This window comes from Sorex fumeus, unplaced genomic scaffold, assembly GCF_029834395.1.
Source record: "Sorex fumeus unplaced genomic scaffold, SorFum_2.1 ptg000081l, whole genome shotgun sequence".
Lineage (NCBI taxonomy): Eukaryota > Metazoa > Chordata > Mammalia > Eulipotyphla > Soricidae > Sorex > Sorex fumeus.
In genome coordinates this window covers 876493-895299 of record NW_026606138.1, presented here as the reverse complement: position 1 = coordinate 895299, position 18807 = coordinate 876493, and positions in this window count along the sequence as shown.

Here is an 18807-nt window from a genome sequence, read left to right as displayed (position 1 = left end):
CTAGTTTTATTCTGGATAACAGTTCTTGCAGTGCTCATATGACCACGAAGTGATAAAATGATGCTCATAACTTGTCTTAATATGTCAAACTTCTTTGCACTTCTTCTGTAAACAAAACCTATTCCTACTGGAACATAAATACCTTTTAAATCTAGTATGTTTTTGGGGGGAGGTTACACCTGCCGTTGCACAGGGGTTACTCCTGGCTCATGCACTCAGGAATTGCTCCTGGCGGTGCTCAGGAGACCATATGGGATTTGGGGAATCAAACCTGGGTCTGCGCATGCAAGAAAAACTTCCTACCTGCTGTGCTTTCACTCCAACCCCAAATCTAGTACTTCTATGATCAACATTACTCCTGCAAAAATATGTAATTTATACTGCTCTCCTCACTATTTCTTTAACCTATTTCTAATTTGTGTATGCATGTGTGTGTTTGTGTGTGTACTTCTTCATGTGTACATACATGTATGTGGCGTGTGAGAGTGGGAGGGAGGGAAAAAGAAAGGTAGGAAAGATAGGAAAATATTTTGTTGCTTCTATACTACTACTCTCTGGAGAATTTGGAGCATTATGTAGGCATTATAGAATAAGCTACAATGTAATGTATATTTCCTCTCATTTTACAAATGGTCATGATAATTTTGGCAAGTTTAGTAACTTGCCCAAAGTCACATAACTTGTAGGTAACAAAGAACCCAAATTTGGGTTTCTGATTCCAGAGCCCATGATTTAAGGCATCATAATATTAAACAGTATCCTAATATACTGTTTACTGTATATACATTTTTGTGTGTATGACTTAAGATAGAATATTCTTGTTACTCTTTTTAGAATACAAAAAAAAAGTATAATTATATTTTTAGAATACTTAGATTTTTACCATGGCTAATGATAAGATAAAATTCCATGAGAAGAATTTAAAATTTTTTGGGTGGAGGGCAATTTTGGGTCATAACCGTCAATGCTCAGAGGTTACTCCTAACTCTGCACTCAGGAATTACTCCTGGCAATGCTCAGGGGACCACATGAGATGCTAAGGAACAAACCCAGTGTGCTATATACAAGGTAAAATAGTACCTGCTGTACTATCTCTTGGGCTCTAATTTTAAATATTTTTGTCTAACCATTAGCATCATTGAAGTTGGTCCTAATGTGAACTTCTAACATGCAAGAAAATTTATATCGGATATAGAATTAAATATAAATCCAGAAATGATTTAACTAGCCATATCAAGCTAGAGATTATCCTCACAATCATAGCCCTTGTGTTTCCTGTAACCAATTTGGAAATTTTTATTTTATGTGCTAGGTGAACGTTCTTAGCAAAGCAAACTTTTCAAACACAGATGAGCTGCTAAAAAGCAGACATTTCTGAATGCCTGAGAGATAGCTATCTGATGGATATTGGGTAAATAATTTTTTTCCCATTCTGTGGGTTCTTTCTGTATTTTAGTCACTGTTCTTTTGAGGTGCAAAAGCTTCTTAGTTTATTGTAGTCCCATTTGTTTATATTTGTTTCCACTTGCTTGGTCAGTGGTGTTTCATCCTTGAAGATGTTTTTAGCTTCAATATCATGTAGGGTTCTGCCTGCATTTTCCTCCAGGTGCCATGTGGATTCAGGTCTGATATTGAGGCGGCAACTTGGAGCGAGCTGTAGATGTTGGGTAGAGTTGGCCTCAGGGTGCCAGGCTGGGGTGCAGGCATGGGGGGCCAGGTCACTGGTGAGGATGGTCCACACATCTGATGGAGGGAGCATGACGAGCGCTGATGGAGGAAGTTGGGGTGGCAGTGCAGGGGTAGCAACTCTCACGGGATGCTGTGGGTAGAAAATAAAACACATTTTCTTCAGTTGTAGTTTTCTACCTGACTTTCAGATATGACAAATCTTAGTGAAAATGTCTTTGTTAAACAGCCCTCTCAACTGTTTCTTTTTAATATTAATATTAGAAAATGATTAAGCTTTTTGAAATATCTTGTAAAAGCAGGACTGGTAATAAGGGAAATGGTGGATTTTGTGATAATTTATTTTATAAGCACAAAGTTATGAAGCACTCTAGCACTGTAGCACTGTCCTCCCATTGTTCATCAATTTGCTCTAGCAGGCCCAGTAATATCCCCATTGTGAAACTTGTTGTTACTGTGTTTGGCATATCAAATACATCACGGGAGCTTGCCAGGCTTTGCCGTGTGGGCAAGATACTCTCAGTAGCTTGCCAGGCTCTCTGAGAGGGATGGAGAAATTGAACCCAGGTCGGTCGGGCCAGCCGCATGCAAGGCAAACACCCTACCGCTGTGCTATTGCTTAATAATAATAATGATAATAATAATAACAACATTGTGGGGTGTCACCTTGGAATCCCCTGAACACCACGAAGTTGCAACTAGTGTCCCCTGGCATTGCAAGGCCCAAGTAGTACTATTCCTTTGGAACTTGGCACAAAATAACTCACCTGGTTGGCTGGGAGTCCCTGAGAGAGATTCCCAACACCCCACCCCCTCAAATAAAAATAAAAAATTTCTTAGAACCATTCTGCTAAACATGTAGGTTCGTTGTCGGGAAAGTTATTTAGAGATTTAGAGATTCTCTTTTAAATAGTTGATTATGAGTATTAGCAAACATACACGTGATATACGGGGCGGGGTGGCTGGAGCAATAGCATAGCGGGTAGGGCGTTTGCCCTGCATGTCTGACCCGAGTTCAATCTCCGACATCCCATATGGTCCTCTGAACATCACTAGAGGTAATTCCCAAGTGCAGAGCCAGAAGTAATCCCTGATCATAACCAGGTGGACCCCAAAAGCAAAAAAAATATATAGAACAAAACAAAAAACCATGTGACAGAGAGCATCTGCATCTGTGTGTGCACCCATTCTAAAGTTATGAAGTGTTAATTTAAATCAGTAGGTGGACTGAACAAAGGTAATGGATCTATTTCTGATTAGAAATACTTAACAGCAACTTACTAAGAATATTGTATGTTTAGAGTACTAGATACTATTTTCTGATGCTATAGTGATGATTTTCATTATTATATACTTGTTGGTACCCACAGATCCTCTATCTAAGCCTATCAGCGAAGGAACCTAAATGTAAATTATGAATTTTTACAAGACCAAGGGAAGTAAGGGTGACATGACAGTACACTCAATTGTGAATTTAGTTGTATATGGAACTATTATTGACTCACCAATTATAACAAAAGCATCATAGTAATGCAAGATATAAATGAAACTTGTTGGTGAGAATTAATTCTGCTAATCACCTTAAGGTGATATAGAACAAGTGTCTTAGACTAAATAATAAATAATTTATATAACTACTTGATATATAATACTATCTAGACCAAAGCCCTAATTAGACTTTTTATATTTAATATATAATTTTTAAAAATGTTTATTGAAGTAAACGTGTCATTATAAATGAAAATAAAGTGGAGAAAAATACATTACTATGACTAATAAATTTGAAAAAATATATTCTTTCAGCATCTAAGAAAAGGATTTGATTACATAAATTGCAGCAACTATTAAATGATTTTCCTGCTAGATTTATTTTCTTCCTCATCTGACTGATCATATTTCCCTCAGTTATTTTAATTAGACTTTCACAAGACATATGGTTATGAAAAGCTTTCTATAAAATAAAAAACATGACACCTATAGAATAGGTTAGCAGAGATGACTTGGACTGCATTGCTGATTCTTCATCAATCTCTGAGGATCACTTCAAAAGAGAATTACTAACCAAATCAGTAGTCCTTTAATGGAGTGACAGATTGAGTACCTGAGGGCAAAATCAATGGAAGAGAATATAATCACATGGTTTTAAATTCTATATAGGACATTTTTTATACTTAAATGATCTTTGTGGATTTGGCTTAGAGCTATTTAGATGTATGATAAAGATTATCTCTAAAGAAATAAAAATAAAAATTGAAATTGTAACTATGTCTTAGTCTATTACTGTTGTCTATATATATTTTTTATTCCTTTCTATTTATATTCTAGCCACCCACATAATAGTTTCATTTTCATTTCTATATCTATAAATTACTAGCTAGGAGGCTTGCTAAAGAAAAATAAAGTTAGCTCTCCACTCTTCATCTTGATTAATTTGTTCACTTAATGAGAGAAGTTTAAAGATAACACTAAAATCATGAAAGTGTTAAAAAGAGCATTTCATTTCTACTACCAACTTTTAAAGTCATTTTATATAAAATGTAAGTATGCCATTTCAATTAAAGGCCGCAATATCAGACCAGAATCCATAAGGTACATTGAAGACAAGGTTGGCAAAACCAGCCATAACATTGAAGCTATAGGTATCTTCAAAGAGGACTAGCCACTGACCAGGCAAGTGGAAACTGTAGCACTGCATTGTCCTCCCATTGTTCATCAATTTCCTCGAGCAGGCACAGTAACGTCTCCATTATGAGACTTGTTACTGTGTTTGGCATATCAAATACGCCATGGATAGCTTGCCAGGCTTTGCCGTGCGGGCAAGATACTCTCATAAGCTTGCCAGGATCTCCGAGAGGGGTGGAAGAATCAAACTCAGGTCTGCTGGCTGCAAGGCCAACACCCTACTGCTGTGCTATAGCTCCAGCCCATGGAAACAGAGATAAACAAATGGGACTATCATAAAATAAGAAGCTTCTGGACTTCTTAAGAACAGTGATCAGAATACAAAGACAATGCATAAAGTAGAAAAGGATATTTATGCAATAACCCAACTGATAAAATATACAAGACACTGGTTGGACTCCACAAGAAAAAAACATCCAACCCCATCAAAAAATGGGACGATGAAATGAATAGAAAATTTCTCAAAGAAGAAATCAGGATGACTAAAAGGTACATGAGAAAATACTCTACATCACGAATCATCAGGGAGATGCAGATCACACAACAATGAGATTTCATCTCACACCACAGAGACTGGCCCACATCCAAAAGGACAAAAGCAACCGGTGTTGGCATGGATGTGGCGAGAATGGGACCGTCCTTCACTGCTGGTGAGAATGCCGACTGGTTCAGCCCTTTTGAAAAACAGTATGGATGCTTCTCAAAAAATTAGAAATTGAGCTCCCATTTGACCCAGCAATACCACTTCTGGGAATAAACCCCGGAGAGGAAAGAAAGTGTAGTAGAAATGGCACCTGCACTTGTATGTCCATTGCTGCACTGTTTACAATAGACAAAATCTGGAAAAAACCCGAGTGCCCTAGAACAGATGACTGGTTGAGGAAACTCTGGTACATCTACACAATGGAATACTGTGTAGCTGTTAGAAAAGATGAAGTCATGAAAATTTACATATAAGTGGATCAACATGGAAAGTATTATGTTAAGTGAAATGAGTCCGAAAGAGAGGGACAGGAATAGAAAGATTGCACTCATCTGTGGAATATAAAGTAACAGAACCTTATATTCCACACCCAAGACTAACACCCAAGAGTAGTAGAGATAAGGAGCAGGAGGTCTGATCCACAGCTTGGAAGCCTGTCTCACATGCTTGAGGAAATAGCAGCTCAGACAGAGAAGGTAACACCAAGAAAAGGGTGCTGGGAGCACCCGCTTCCATTAAGAGCCAGCAAAAATAGACTATATACAGTACAGGATGGCCACTTAATACCTCTATTGCAAACCACGATACCCCAAAGGAGAGAGAGAGCAAAAGAAAATGCTCTGCCACAGAGGTGGGATGGGGCGGGGGAGGGGGGACGGGGTGGGAGGGATACTGAGATCATTGGTGGTGAAGAATGGGCATTGAAGGGATGGGTAACCAATCATTGTATGACTGAAATGCAAACACGAAAGTTTGTAAGTCTGTAACAGTGCCTCATGGTGAGTCACTAATAAAAAAAATAAAATAAATTTTAAAAAATGCAAGTATACCATTTCTAGTACCAATTGTCTTTTGAACATTTAAGCATAAATATCAACTTGATGTCCAGTTGAACTTCATATGGTATCTCTCTCTCTCTCACACACACACACAAACACACATACACATGCACACACATACACACACAATCTGCCTCTCTCTCTCTTTCTTTCTTAGTCACTCTTTCACCCACCTTTTTTAATATCTTAAAAGTTCTTATCCTCAAGCAACAAAAGATAAGCTTATATAAGAATTTCAAACTTGCTAGTGGTAAAAAGAAGGAATAGTGGTTATATTATGGTTGAGATATAGTCACCAAATAGATGTCTTCTTTATAAACTCAGTGCATATTTGAATTTTCTATACATATTCAATAAACAAAAGTGCATATGATAAATATTCAATGCATTATATATCTTCTTTATCCATATGACAAATTATACATTGAAATGAGTTCGTTCACTGTATCACTATATCACTGTCATCCTGTTGTTCATCAATTGCCTCGAGCAGGCCCCAGTAACGTCTCCTTCGTCCTAGCCCTGAGATTTTAAAAAGTGCCACATTCGAGGCTCTTTCAGGGTCAGGAGAATGATACCCATCATTTTTACTGATTTTTGGCATACTGAATATGCCACGGGGAATTTGCCAGACTCTGCTGTGGTGTGGGCAGGATACTTTAGGTAGCCTGCAGGTTCTCCAGAGTAAGAACTAAATAATAAGATGTCACGTGGCCGTGAATGTGGCCGGGTGCTTCCAGGAGCAGGGTTTTAGAGTCTCTGGGTCTTGGCCATTGATAGAATTACATGGCGCCAGGGGCAGTTGGTAGGTGTAACACCTACATACTAGAAGATGGGGGATCTGGGTGGAGGAGGCCCCAGTCCCAATCCGAGCAGGCTTAGAGATCTACGCCCCGGGTCCCGCACACCTGGGTTCATTCACTTAAATCACTTAATCACTTAATCACTTAATCCCCGTTATTCATCGATTTATTCGAGCGGGTGCCAGTAACGTCTCCATTCATCCCGGTTGCGTGCTAGCGTAGCCCAATGGTATCTGTTCGTTTTAGGAACATGTAGAGCCTCAAACCGATCATTTAGGGTCTTGACGAAGAAGTCTGACCATCTTATAGGTGGGCGACCACGTGATCTTTTGATGTCTCATGGAATCCAATCAGTAATGGCTCTAGTCCAGCGGTTGTCTGTAAACCTCATTACGTGTCCAGCCCATCTGATTTTTGATGTCTTGGCAAATGAGACAGCGTCCCTGATTCTTGAGCGTTGACGAAGATCAGAACTCCGGATTCTATCTCTCATTTGAGTGAATCGTGATATTCCAAGCATAGTTCTTTCGATTCCTCTTTGAGAGACCCAAATAGCGTTCTCATCCTGTTTTCGTAGGGTCCAGGTCTCTGAGGCATATGTTAATGCAGGAAGAATAGTGGAATCAAAGAGATGTGCTCGTAACTGGAGGTTCTTTGTCCTTTTAGTTATTTCTTCAATGCTCTTGAAGGCATTCCAAGCCGCTCTCTTCCTCCTGCGCAACTCAGGTGCCAGGTCATTCATCATGTTGATTTCTCGACCTAGGTATATATAACTGTTGCATTCGGAGATGGTGGTTCCGTTGAGAGCGAATGGAGCGTCAGGAACAAGGCTGTTTCTCATAAACATTGTCCTCGTAAGATTCAGCTGTAGTCCTACCTTTCCACACTCACGGTCAAAGTCCGCCAGCATTTGTGCTGCTTGGCTGATGTTTGGTGTTATTAGAACAATGTCATCAGCAAAGCGGAGGTGGTGTAGTTGCCGACCATCTATCTTCACTCCCATGTTTTCCCATTCTAGTCGTCGCATGATGTTCTCGAGGGTGGCACTGAAGAGTTTTGGCGAAATGGTGTCACCCTGCCGAACCCCTCTCTTGATATGGATGATTACTTCTTTGTAGAATGGTGAGATCTTGGTAGTGAATCCGCAATAGAGCTCACGAAGGATCCTGATGTATTGAGTTTGTACGCCCTGATTGGCTAGGGCTTCCATGACCGCTTCCGTCTCAACAGAATCAAAGGCCTTCTTTAAATCAATGAACGTTAGACAGAGCGGCATCTTGAACTCCCGAGATACCTCAATGAGCTTGGTTATTGTGTGGATATGGTCAATGGTACTGAATCCTTTTCGGAATCCAGCTTGTTCACATGGTTGTCCTTCATCTAGTGTTCTGCTAATCCTATTCAGGATGACTCGAGTGAATAGTTTGTAGATGACAGACAATAGGCAGATTGGGCGATAGTTGCCAATGTCGTGGATGTACAGTACAGTACAGTCTTGCTGGTTTTCCATTGGGATGGAACCTTGCATTCAGACAGGTAGCGTGTGAAGAGTCGAGCTAATGTATTGACGAGTACTGATGGTAAGTTCTTCAGGTGTTCAGGTCTGATCTTGTCTGGGCCAGGTGCTTTTTGTTTCTTTACCGACGAGATGGCATATTGGATTTCGGAAGGGAGAACATTGGGAACGACATATCCATCATGTGGTATGTGGTATGTGGGCAAGTGGATGTGGCTATTAAAGAGATCTGAGTAGAAGTCATGAATAATCTTCTCCATTGCCCTTCTGGAAGATGTGATAGATCCATCATGATGTTGGAGGGCAGTCATCTTGGTTTTGTAGTTGGTGAAGGACAGGCGGGCATTACGAATGTTTTTTCCAGCTTCTGCTGCATCTACCAGTACTGCTGCTCTCCTGTTTTTGAGGTCATCCTTGATGGCTTTTCTGCACTGTTTTGCCAGTTCGGACGTTTGCTTGTGGTTGCCTGAGGCACGTGCCAAGCCACGTTGGCGAATAAGTTCAAGAGTGTTCGAAGAAAGACGGTTTTTTGTGGTTATCTCTCTCTTGGCATTCCTTGCACAATCATGGAGATGCTGAATCATTCGATCATATTCCTCATCAATGTTGTCAATGACGGCATCTTCCCATGGGTTCATTAGAAACATAAAATGAAAATCTTACGTAAAAGTCACTATACTCTTTAGATAAATATGGTGTTTCATTTATATATCTTTTATTTTTAAGTATATTTGGTATTTTGAAGATTGATTCTTCTGTTCTTTCAATGCATTCAGTATTTCCAGTTCAAATCATAACTCTAATATTATAGCTGAATATGCTATTTATATCATGTGCACATTTTTTCAGAAAGGGTAAACTTGATCCTGCAATCTCAGTCTTTTTTCCCTATATTTCTGACTGACTCTATTTCTTCAACTACTATGAGTATTGTGGAAAGCCAACATGATAGAAAAGACAAAGGAAACTTGGTCAGATTGAATCAGGTAAACAACAGTAGTAAAGATTGAGTATTTTATACCTCAATATAGGCAAGGGCATAGCAAGAAGTACAAGTAATTTGGAAAATACATGGAAAAGTGAACTCAACTTAACACAATGAGAGACACTCAGCTACTTTCTAAGTACTAACAACAGAAAAAAGATAAAGCATTTTAATAAGAATTCCTCTGGACAATATGACTGGATGCCCTCTATTATTGAGAAATGCTTGTAATGATTGATATTTCTTCAGTCTAATCATAGTTCATACAGCTTTGATATTGGGAAAATGATTCATCGTGGGATGCTAGATTACCAGCCATTTTAGCTCTTTCTAAAATCAGCAAACAGATCTTAAGGTATGCCAACCTAAATCTACATCAAAAACTACATTGTAATATATCTTTACAAAAGAAAGTGAGAGGTTGAAATGTTTTCACTGATTTATGTAGTTTACTAGAGTTAATTGTCATTGTATGTATTTCAGCATTTGATAACACTCTGAAAAGGATTGTCGACATTAGAAGCATATGGCTTCAGGAGGGTATGAAGAGACAAAAGCAACATTATGATTGTGGAGACTAATTTAAAGTAATTCATATTATGTAGTCTAATTTATTTACTTTTCTTTTTGTGTATTTTTGAATGTCTATTCAACAAAGACAACTCTGCGGATAAGATTTAGAAGATCTAACATCCTTATATTTCTTCTATTTGTTTTAAGATTTTAGTACACATTTCAGTTGTGGGCCGGAGTGATAGCACAGCGGGTAGGGCATTTGACTTGCACGTGACCAATCCACATTCAATTCCTCTGCCCCTCTCGGAGAGCCCAGAAAACTGCCAAGAGTATCCCGCCCACACAGCTAAGCCTGGCAAGCTACCGGTAATGTATTGGATATGCCAAAAACAGTAACAACATGTCTCACAATGGAGACGTTACTGGTGCCCACTCAAGCAAACTGATGAACAGCAGGAGGACAGTGGAAAGTGCAATTCCAGTTTTAATTTTTTTATTGATTTTTATGTATCATGTTAATTATATTTGTTCTTTCTTTTTCTATTTATTTTTTCTCTTTTTAATTTTTCATAATATCATCCTAATTCCTATGTGCTAAATTTACTCTCTCTATACATTTATTGGGAGTATAGGATTTGTTTCAGGGAACTCAAATTTTTCCATTGGTCTGCATTTGTCTCTTAGAATGAATGTTTTTGTCCTTTGGGGATGGATGACAATTAATGGAATCTTTGGATAATATTGATTCTGTATTATTACTTTTATGAGACATCTGCATATTGTTTCCCTGGAATCTGAACCCAAGGGCATTTACATCAGTAGTGGATGAGGCACTCTTCCATCACATTCCTGCAAACACGGGCCATTTTCAGTCCCTTTGATTTATGACATTCTCATTACTTTGTGATGGTATTTTATTGTAGTTTTGAATGGATTTCTCTAATAGAGAAGTGATAGTGAACACTTTTTAAATATTCCGACTTTCATCTATTTTTTGTTTGTGTTTTTTTTAAATCTCTCCATGGTTTTTGATGGAGTTAATGTTTTATTTGTTTTATCATTGAGCTTTGTGTATCTTGTATACTAGCCCCTAATCTAAAACATGGCATGTGAATGCTTTCTCATTCAGTAGGTTATCTTTTTTTAAAAAAAAATTAATTTTCTGGGGCTGGAGCGGTAGTATAATTGGTAGGGGATTTGCCTCGCACCCGATTGATCCAGGTTTGATCCCCAGCATCTCATGTGGTCCCTAAAGTACTGCCAGGAGTAATTCCTGAGTGAAAAGCCAGGAGTAACACCAGGAGTAATTCCTAAGTGCAAAGCCAGGAGTAATCCCTGAGCATCTCTGGGTGTGACCAAAAAAAAAAATCAAATTTCTATTGTGTAATTAAAAAAATTGTTGTAGCCCCATTTGTTCTCTCTCTCTCTTTCTTTCTTTCTTTCTTTCTTTCTTTCTTTCTTTCTTCCTTCTTTCCCTCCCTCCCTCCCTCCCTCCCTCCCTCCCTCCCTCTCTTCCTTCCTTCCTTCCTTCCTTCCTTCCTTCCTTCCTTCCTTCCTTCCTTCCTTCCTTCCTTCCTCTTTAATTAGCTCAATAACAGTGGAGTCAAAAACCTAAGACAACTCTCAAATAAAAATTCTCTGGAGTTTTTGACTTGTTTTCCCCTAATGCATTTTATGGTTGAAGGTAAATATCAGGATTTTAAATTTACTTTGAAATAACATTGTAAGATATGGATTCAGTTTCCTCTCCTCTACCTTCCTCTCTCCTTCCATTCTTCCCCAACCCACCCCTCCTCTCCTCTCCCTTCATCTCTTCTTGCATGTAGCCATCAAGTTTATAAAGTTTTTTCCAATTTATGCATCTAGCTCTTTCAGCAAATATTGACTATTCTTATATCTGAGGGTTTATCTACGAGCTCATTTATATTTTATTGGTATGGAAGTCTTTTTTTCTTCCAGTACCACACAACATTGGTTTCAATAAGTTTATAGTATAACTTAAAGTCAGGAAATGCAACACTTTCCATCATTTCTTTTTCTTTTAAAATTTTTTGATTATTCAGGGAGTTTTAAAATTTCATACTAATTTTAGCAAAGTTTGTTTTATGTTTTTGAAGAGTGACGCTTAAATTTTTATGAGAACTGAAAAACCTGCATAGTGGTTTGGATAGGGTAGTAATTTTGGCAAAATGTATTCTAATTTATGAATCACTGTATTACTATCCTCCCATTGTTCATCGATTTGCTGGAGCGGGCCCAGTAACGTCTCCATTTTCAGACTTGTTGTTGATGTGTTTGGCATATTGAATACATCATGGAGAGCTTTCCAGGCTTTGCCATGCGGGTAAGATATTTTTGGTAGCTTGCCGGGCTCTCCAAGAGGGGCAGAGGAATCGAACCCGGCTCGGCTGAGCTGGCTGTGTGCAAGACAAACTCCCTACCTCTGTGCTACTGCTCCAGCATCAAGTACTTTTTCATTTCCTGTCACTGTCACTCTCCTCCCGTTGATCATCGATTTGCTCGAGCAGGCCCAGTAATGTCTCCATTGGAGACTTTGTTGTTACTGTGTTTGGCATATCGAATACATCACGGGTAGCTTGCCAGGCTCTGCCGTGTGGGCGAGATACTCTCGGTAGCTTGCCGGGCTATTCGAGAGGGGCGGAGGAATCGAACTCAGGTCGGCCATGTTGGCTGCATGCAAGACAAACACCCTACCTCTGTGCTACTGCTCCAGCATCAAGTACTTTTTCATTTCCTAATGTCACTTTATATTTCTTTCAATAATGGCTATGAGTTTTGTTATCGCTCTTTAATATTCCTTGTTAAATTGATTCTTAGATATATTAAGTTTTGAACACAATTTTAAATGGATGTGTTTGATATCTTTCTTTTCTAGTTCAAAGTTGTAGTGTCTGTACTCAATGGAATATGATTTACTTTTTGTAAAAAAATGTATCTTCTGTGACAATACAAATGAAATGTAGGTGAGCAATAAACAATAAACAAAGAACAATTATCAGATGGGATCTCTCACATGTTGAATATATGTATATATACAAAATAAAATTAAAGTTAAAATATTTTATGAAATGAAAATATTAATATATTACAATTAAAAACCTCTGAGATTTTATAAAAATTGTATTTATCATATTTTTCAGTAAATAGTCAGCAGATAAAGGTCCATGGAAGGAAAGGGTGAAAAAGTGGCAAAATTTTATAGTTAAAACGGCACTGGAAATACTTCCCAAAGCACTGTATAAATTCCATGCGATCCCTATTAGGATACCCATGACATTCTTCAAAGAAATGGAGCAAACACTCCTGAAATTTATATGGAACAATAGGCCCCCAGGAATAGCTAAAGTAATTCTTGGGAAAAAGAAAATGGGAGGAATCAACCTCCCTAACTTCAAAGTCTACTACAAAGCAGCAATAATTAAAACAGCATGGTACTGGAACAAAGGCAGAGCTGTAGACCAATGGAACAGGGTTAAATATACTGACATCTCCCCCCAAGCATACGACCATATAATCTTCGATAAGGGGGCAAGAAATGTGAAGTAGAGCAAGGAAAGCCTGTTTAACAAATTGTGCTGGTAAAACTTGATTACTACATGCAAAAAAGTGGGCTCAGATCTCTGCCTAACACCATGTACAAAAGTAAGATCAAAGTGGATTAAAGACCTCAACATCAGACCGGAATCCATAAGGTACATTGAGGAAAAAGTTGGCAAAACCCTCCATGACATTGAAGCTAATGGTATCTTCAAATATGTCACACCACTGGCCAAGCAAGTGAAAACAGTGATAGACAAACGGGACTATCTTAAACTAAGAAGCTTCTGCACCTCAAAAGAAACAGAGACCAAAATACAAAGACAATATGCAGAATGGGAAAGGATATTTGCCAATACATATCCGACAAGGAGTTGATATGAAGGATATACAAAGTTCTGACTGAACTCCACAAGAAGAAAACATCCAACCCCATCAAAAAATGGGGAGATTAAATGAACAGAAATTTTCACAAAGAAGAAATCCTAATAGCTAAATGGCACATGAGAAAATGCTCCACAACATTAATCATCAGGGAGATGCAGATCAAAACCACAATGAGATATCACTTCACACCACAGAGATTGGCCCATATCCACAAGAACAAAAGCAACCGGTGCTGGCGCGGATGTGGTGAGAAAGGGACCCTCCTTCACTGCTGGTAGGAATGCCGCCTGGTTCAGCTCTTTTGGAAAACAGTATGAACGATTCTCAAAAAATTAGAAATTTAGCTCCCATTTGACCCAGCTATACCACTCCTGGGAATATATCCCAGAGAGGCAAAAAATGTATAGTCAAAATGACATCTGAAATTGTTTGTTCATTGCAGCACTCTTTACAATAGCCAGAATCTGGAAAAAACCTGAGCGTCCAAGAACAGATGACTTGTTAAAGAAACTTTGGTACATTTACACAATGGAGTACTAAGTAGCTGTTAGAAAAGATGAAGTCATGAATTTTACATAGAAGTGTACTACATGGAAAGTATCACGTTAAGCAAAATGACTCAGAAAGAAAGGGATAGACATAGAAAGATTGCATTCATCTGGGGAACACAAAGTAACAAAATAGGAGACTAACAGCCAAGAATGGCCGAGATTAGTACCAGTAATTTTGCTCCATGGCTTGGAGGCCAACCACACATGCTAGGGGAAAAGGGAGCTCAGATAGAGAAGGGAGCACCAAATAAAGGGTGTTGGGAGGATCCTCCCAGGATGGGAGAAGCATGCTGAAAGTAGACTATAGACCAAACATGATTGCCACTCAATGCCTCTTTTGCAAACAACAACACCCAATAAGAGAGAGAGAACAAAAGGGAATGCCCTGACACAGAGGCAAGGTGGGATGGGGGAATGGGGGATGGGATTGATACTGGGATCTGTGGTGGTGGGAAATGGGCAGTGGTGGAGGGATGGGTATTTGATCACTGTATAATTGAAACCTAAGCACAAAAATTTGTAAGTCTACAACTGTACCTAATGATGTCTCACTAATAAAAATTAAAAAACAAACAAAACAGGAGCACATAAAAATGGCACTAGAATTGTGGTGATATATATATGCAGAAGCATAAGCACATTTGCTCGAGTAAAAAAGTAAAGGCCCTCCCGTTGTTCATCGATTTGCTCGAGCGGGCCGAGTAACGTCTCCATTGGAGACTTTGTTAGTACTGTGTTTGGCATATCGAATACGTCACGGGGAGCTTGCCAGACTCTGCCTTGCGGAAATGTCAAATGAGAATTCTAACATTCAATTGTATGATAAACAAATGGTAAACCAGCACAGTTTATTAAATAAGATAATTCAGAGTTATTGGATCATTCTTTAATCTTCTCATCTTACATATTGTATGTTATAATAAAAGTGTATATATTTTTTTCTTCAAGAATGCTAGCATAAAAAATAAAATTAAAAATTTCTCTATAATTTATTCATTGAAGGGAAATAAAGCCAGGGAAATGCTGGCATTCACAAAGACTTCCAAACCAGACACTAACTTTTATGACAGAATAAGAAAACTTATTTCTGATAAAATAAAACTTGCCTTTATTTAAAACAGTTTTACAGAGTAATTTTTGATCATTTTGTCACTGTCACTGTAACTGTCCTCCTGTTGTTCATCAATTTGCTCGAGCAGGTCCAATAATGTCCCATTGTGAGACTTGTTGTTACTGGGTTTGGCATATTGAATACATCATGGGTAGCTTGCCAGGCTTTGCAGTGCTTATATTTATATTATATTTTATTTATTGGGCTGGAGTGATAGCACGGCGGTAGGGCGTTTGCCTTGCACACAGCCAACATGGCCGACCCGAGTTCTATTCCTCTGCCCCTCTTGAAGAGCCCGGCAAGCTACCGCGAGTATCTCACCCGCACGGCAGAGCCTGGCAAGCTACCCGTGACGTACTTGATATGCCAAACACAGTAACAACAAATCTCATGATGAAGACGTTACTGAGCCTGCTTGAGCAAATCAATGAACAACGGGAGGACCGTGACCATGATTTTATTTATTTACTTTTATTTTTAAATTACTTTTATTAATGAAATGTGATTTACAACGTTATTGAAAGTTGAGTTTTAGGGATATAATATCTCAACACCAATCCACAAGTGTCAACTTCCCTTTACCAGTGTTTTCATATTCCTTCCCAATCTCATCTCCATCTGTCACCTTGACAGGTCCATTACAAAGTTTTAGTGGTTTCAGCTTAGAACTCAAGTTTCCTGTTTTTCAATATGATTTTGGCTATGTGAGATCTTTTATGAATCCACACAAACTTTAAAATATACTGTTTTACTTCTTTAAAAAAATGTTGTTTGAATTTGAATAAGTATTGCATTGGATCTACACATTAGTTTAAGTAAGATGGTCATTTTGACAGTATTAACTCTTTCAATTCATGAGCATAGAATGTTTCTCCATTTCCTAAGATCTTCTTCAATTTCTTTCTTGAATGTATTGAAACTTCCATGGTATAGAGATCTCACCTCTTATGTTCAGTTGATTCTTAGGTACTGGATCATTTTGGGATGCAGAAGCTTCTTGGTTTAAGATAGTCCCATTTGTCTATCTCTGCTTTCAATTGCTTGGCCAGTGGAGTGTCATCTCTGAAGATACCATTAGCTTCAATGTTGTGGAGGATTTTGCCAACCTTGTCTTCAATGTACCTTATGGTTTCCGGTCTGATGTTGAGGTCTTTGATTCTTTTTGATCTTAGTTTTGTACACGGTGTTAGATAGAGATCTGAGCCCATTTTTTTGCATGAAGTCATCCAGTTTTGCCAGCACAATTTGTTAAAGAGGCTTTTCTTACTGTACATTACATATCTTGCTCCCTTATCAAAGATTAGATGATTATATATATGGGGGTAGATGTCAGTATACTCAACCCTGTTCCATTGGTTTGCAGCTCTGCCTTTGTTCCAGTACCATGCTGTTTTAATTATTACTGCTTTGTACTAGAGTTTGCGTTTAGGGAGGTTAATTCCTCCCCTTTTATTTTTCTCAAGAATTGCTTCAGCTATTCATGGCTGCTTATAGTTTCATATGAATTTCAGAAGTGTTTGCTCCATTTCTTTGAAGAATGTCATGGGTATCATTATAGGGATCAAATTGAATTTGTACAATGCTTTGGGGACTATTGCCATTTTGACAATGTTAATCCTCCAATCCATGAGCAGGGCATATCTTTCCATTTCCTCATGTCCTCTTTTATTTCCTGAAGTAACCTTTTGTAGTTTTCTTTGTACAGGACTTTTACGTCCTTAGTTAAGCTGATTCCTAGGTACTTGAGTTTCTGGGGCACGATTGTAAATGGGATTATTTTTTTTCATGTCACGTTTTTCTCTCTCATTATTTGCATATAGGAAAGACATGGACATTTGGGTATTGATTTTATAGCCTGCAACTTTACTATACAAGTCTATTGCTTCTAGGAGTTTCTTGGTAGAGGTTTTAGGGTTCTCTTAGTATCAAGTCATCTGTGAATAGTGAGAGCTTGAATTCTTCCTTTCCTACCTGAATGCCCTGAATATCTTCTTCTTGACCTCTATTGCAAGTACTTCCAGTACTTTATTAAATAGCAATGGAGAGAATCAGAATCCTTGTCTCATCCCTGATCTTAGAGGGAAGGCTCTTAGATTTTTCCCATTGAGGATGATGCTTGCCATAGGCTTGTGGTAGATGGATTTAACTATATTGAGGAAAGTCCCTTCTACACCCATTTTGACGAGGATTTTCATCATAAACTGGTGCTGGATCTTGTCAAATGCTTTCTCTACTTGATGTTTTTGAACACTGTTTTATCTTATTTATTTTATGATGCAAATTGGAAATTTAATGTTTGATTTTATTTTTAATTATGTTTTTAATTGAATCGCCATGAGATACACAGTTACAAAGTTGTTCATGGTTGCATATTAGTCATAGAATGTTCCAATAACCATCCCTTCACCAGTGTACATTTCCCAATAACAATGTACCCAGATTCCCTCCCTCCACCACCCTCCTCCTCCATATCAAACACTTTGCACTTTTCTCTTTCTTTCTGATCATTTTGGTTTGCAATACAAATATTGACAGATTATCATGTATATCCCTTTTATCAATTTACATCTCTCAGTTCTTATCTAGAGTGATCATTTCCAACTATAACTGTCATAGTGGTCCCTTCAGTATCCTAAATGCCCTCCCCTGACCTTCGACTTCTGGCAAACTTCTTTCCATGGACCAATCTTCCTTGACAAATTTTCTATTATCTTGGGTATTAATCTCACATTATGGTTTTTTTTATATCTCACAGCAGAGAGCAATCATTATCTGTCTGTTTCCTTTTGACTTACTTCACTCAATATGATAGTCTTCATGTCCATCATTTATAAGCATATTTCATGACTTAATTTTTTTCTGATGGCTGTATAGTATTCAATTGTGCAGATGTACTAGAGTTTCTTAATCCAGTCCTCTGTTCTCATACACTCAGGTACTTTGCAGATTCTGTCTATTATGAATAATGCCGCAGTGAACATAGATGTACAGATGGTGTTTCTGCTGTATGTTTTAGGCTCCCAGGGTATATTCCCAGTATTGCCAGTTCATATGGAATCTCAATTTAAAGTGTTTTGAGGAATGAGCATTTTGTTTTCTGAGAAGGAAGGTCCAGCCATAATTCCCACCAACAATACACAAGAGTCCCTTTCTCCTTGCATCCATGCCAGCACTAGTTATTTCTATTCTTTTTGATGTGTGACAGTCTCGTGGTGTGAGATAATATATCACTGTTGTTTTGACCTATATTTTTCTGATAATTAGTGATATATGGCACTTTTTCCATGTGCACTTTGGACATACATACTTTTTCTTTAAGGAAATTTGTGTTAATTTCTTCACTGCATTTTTTCATGGTTTTGGAAGATTTTTTTTAATAATCTACCAGTGCCCTATATATCATTAATATTAACTGCTTGTTAAGCAAGTATTGGGTAAATAAATTTTCACATTCAATGTGCTGTTTTTGT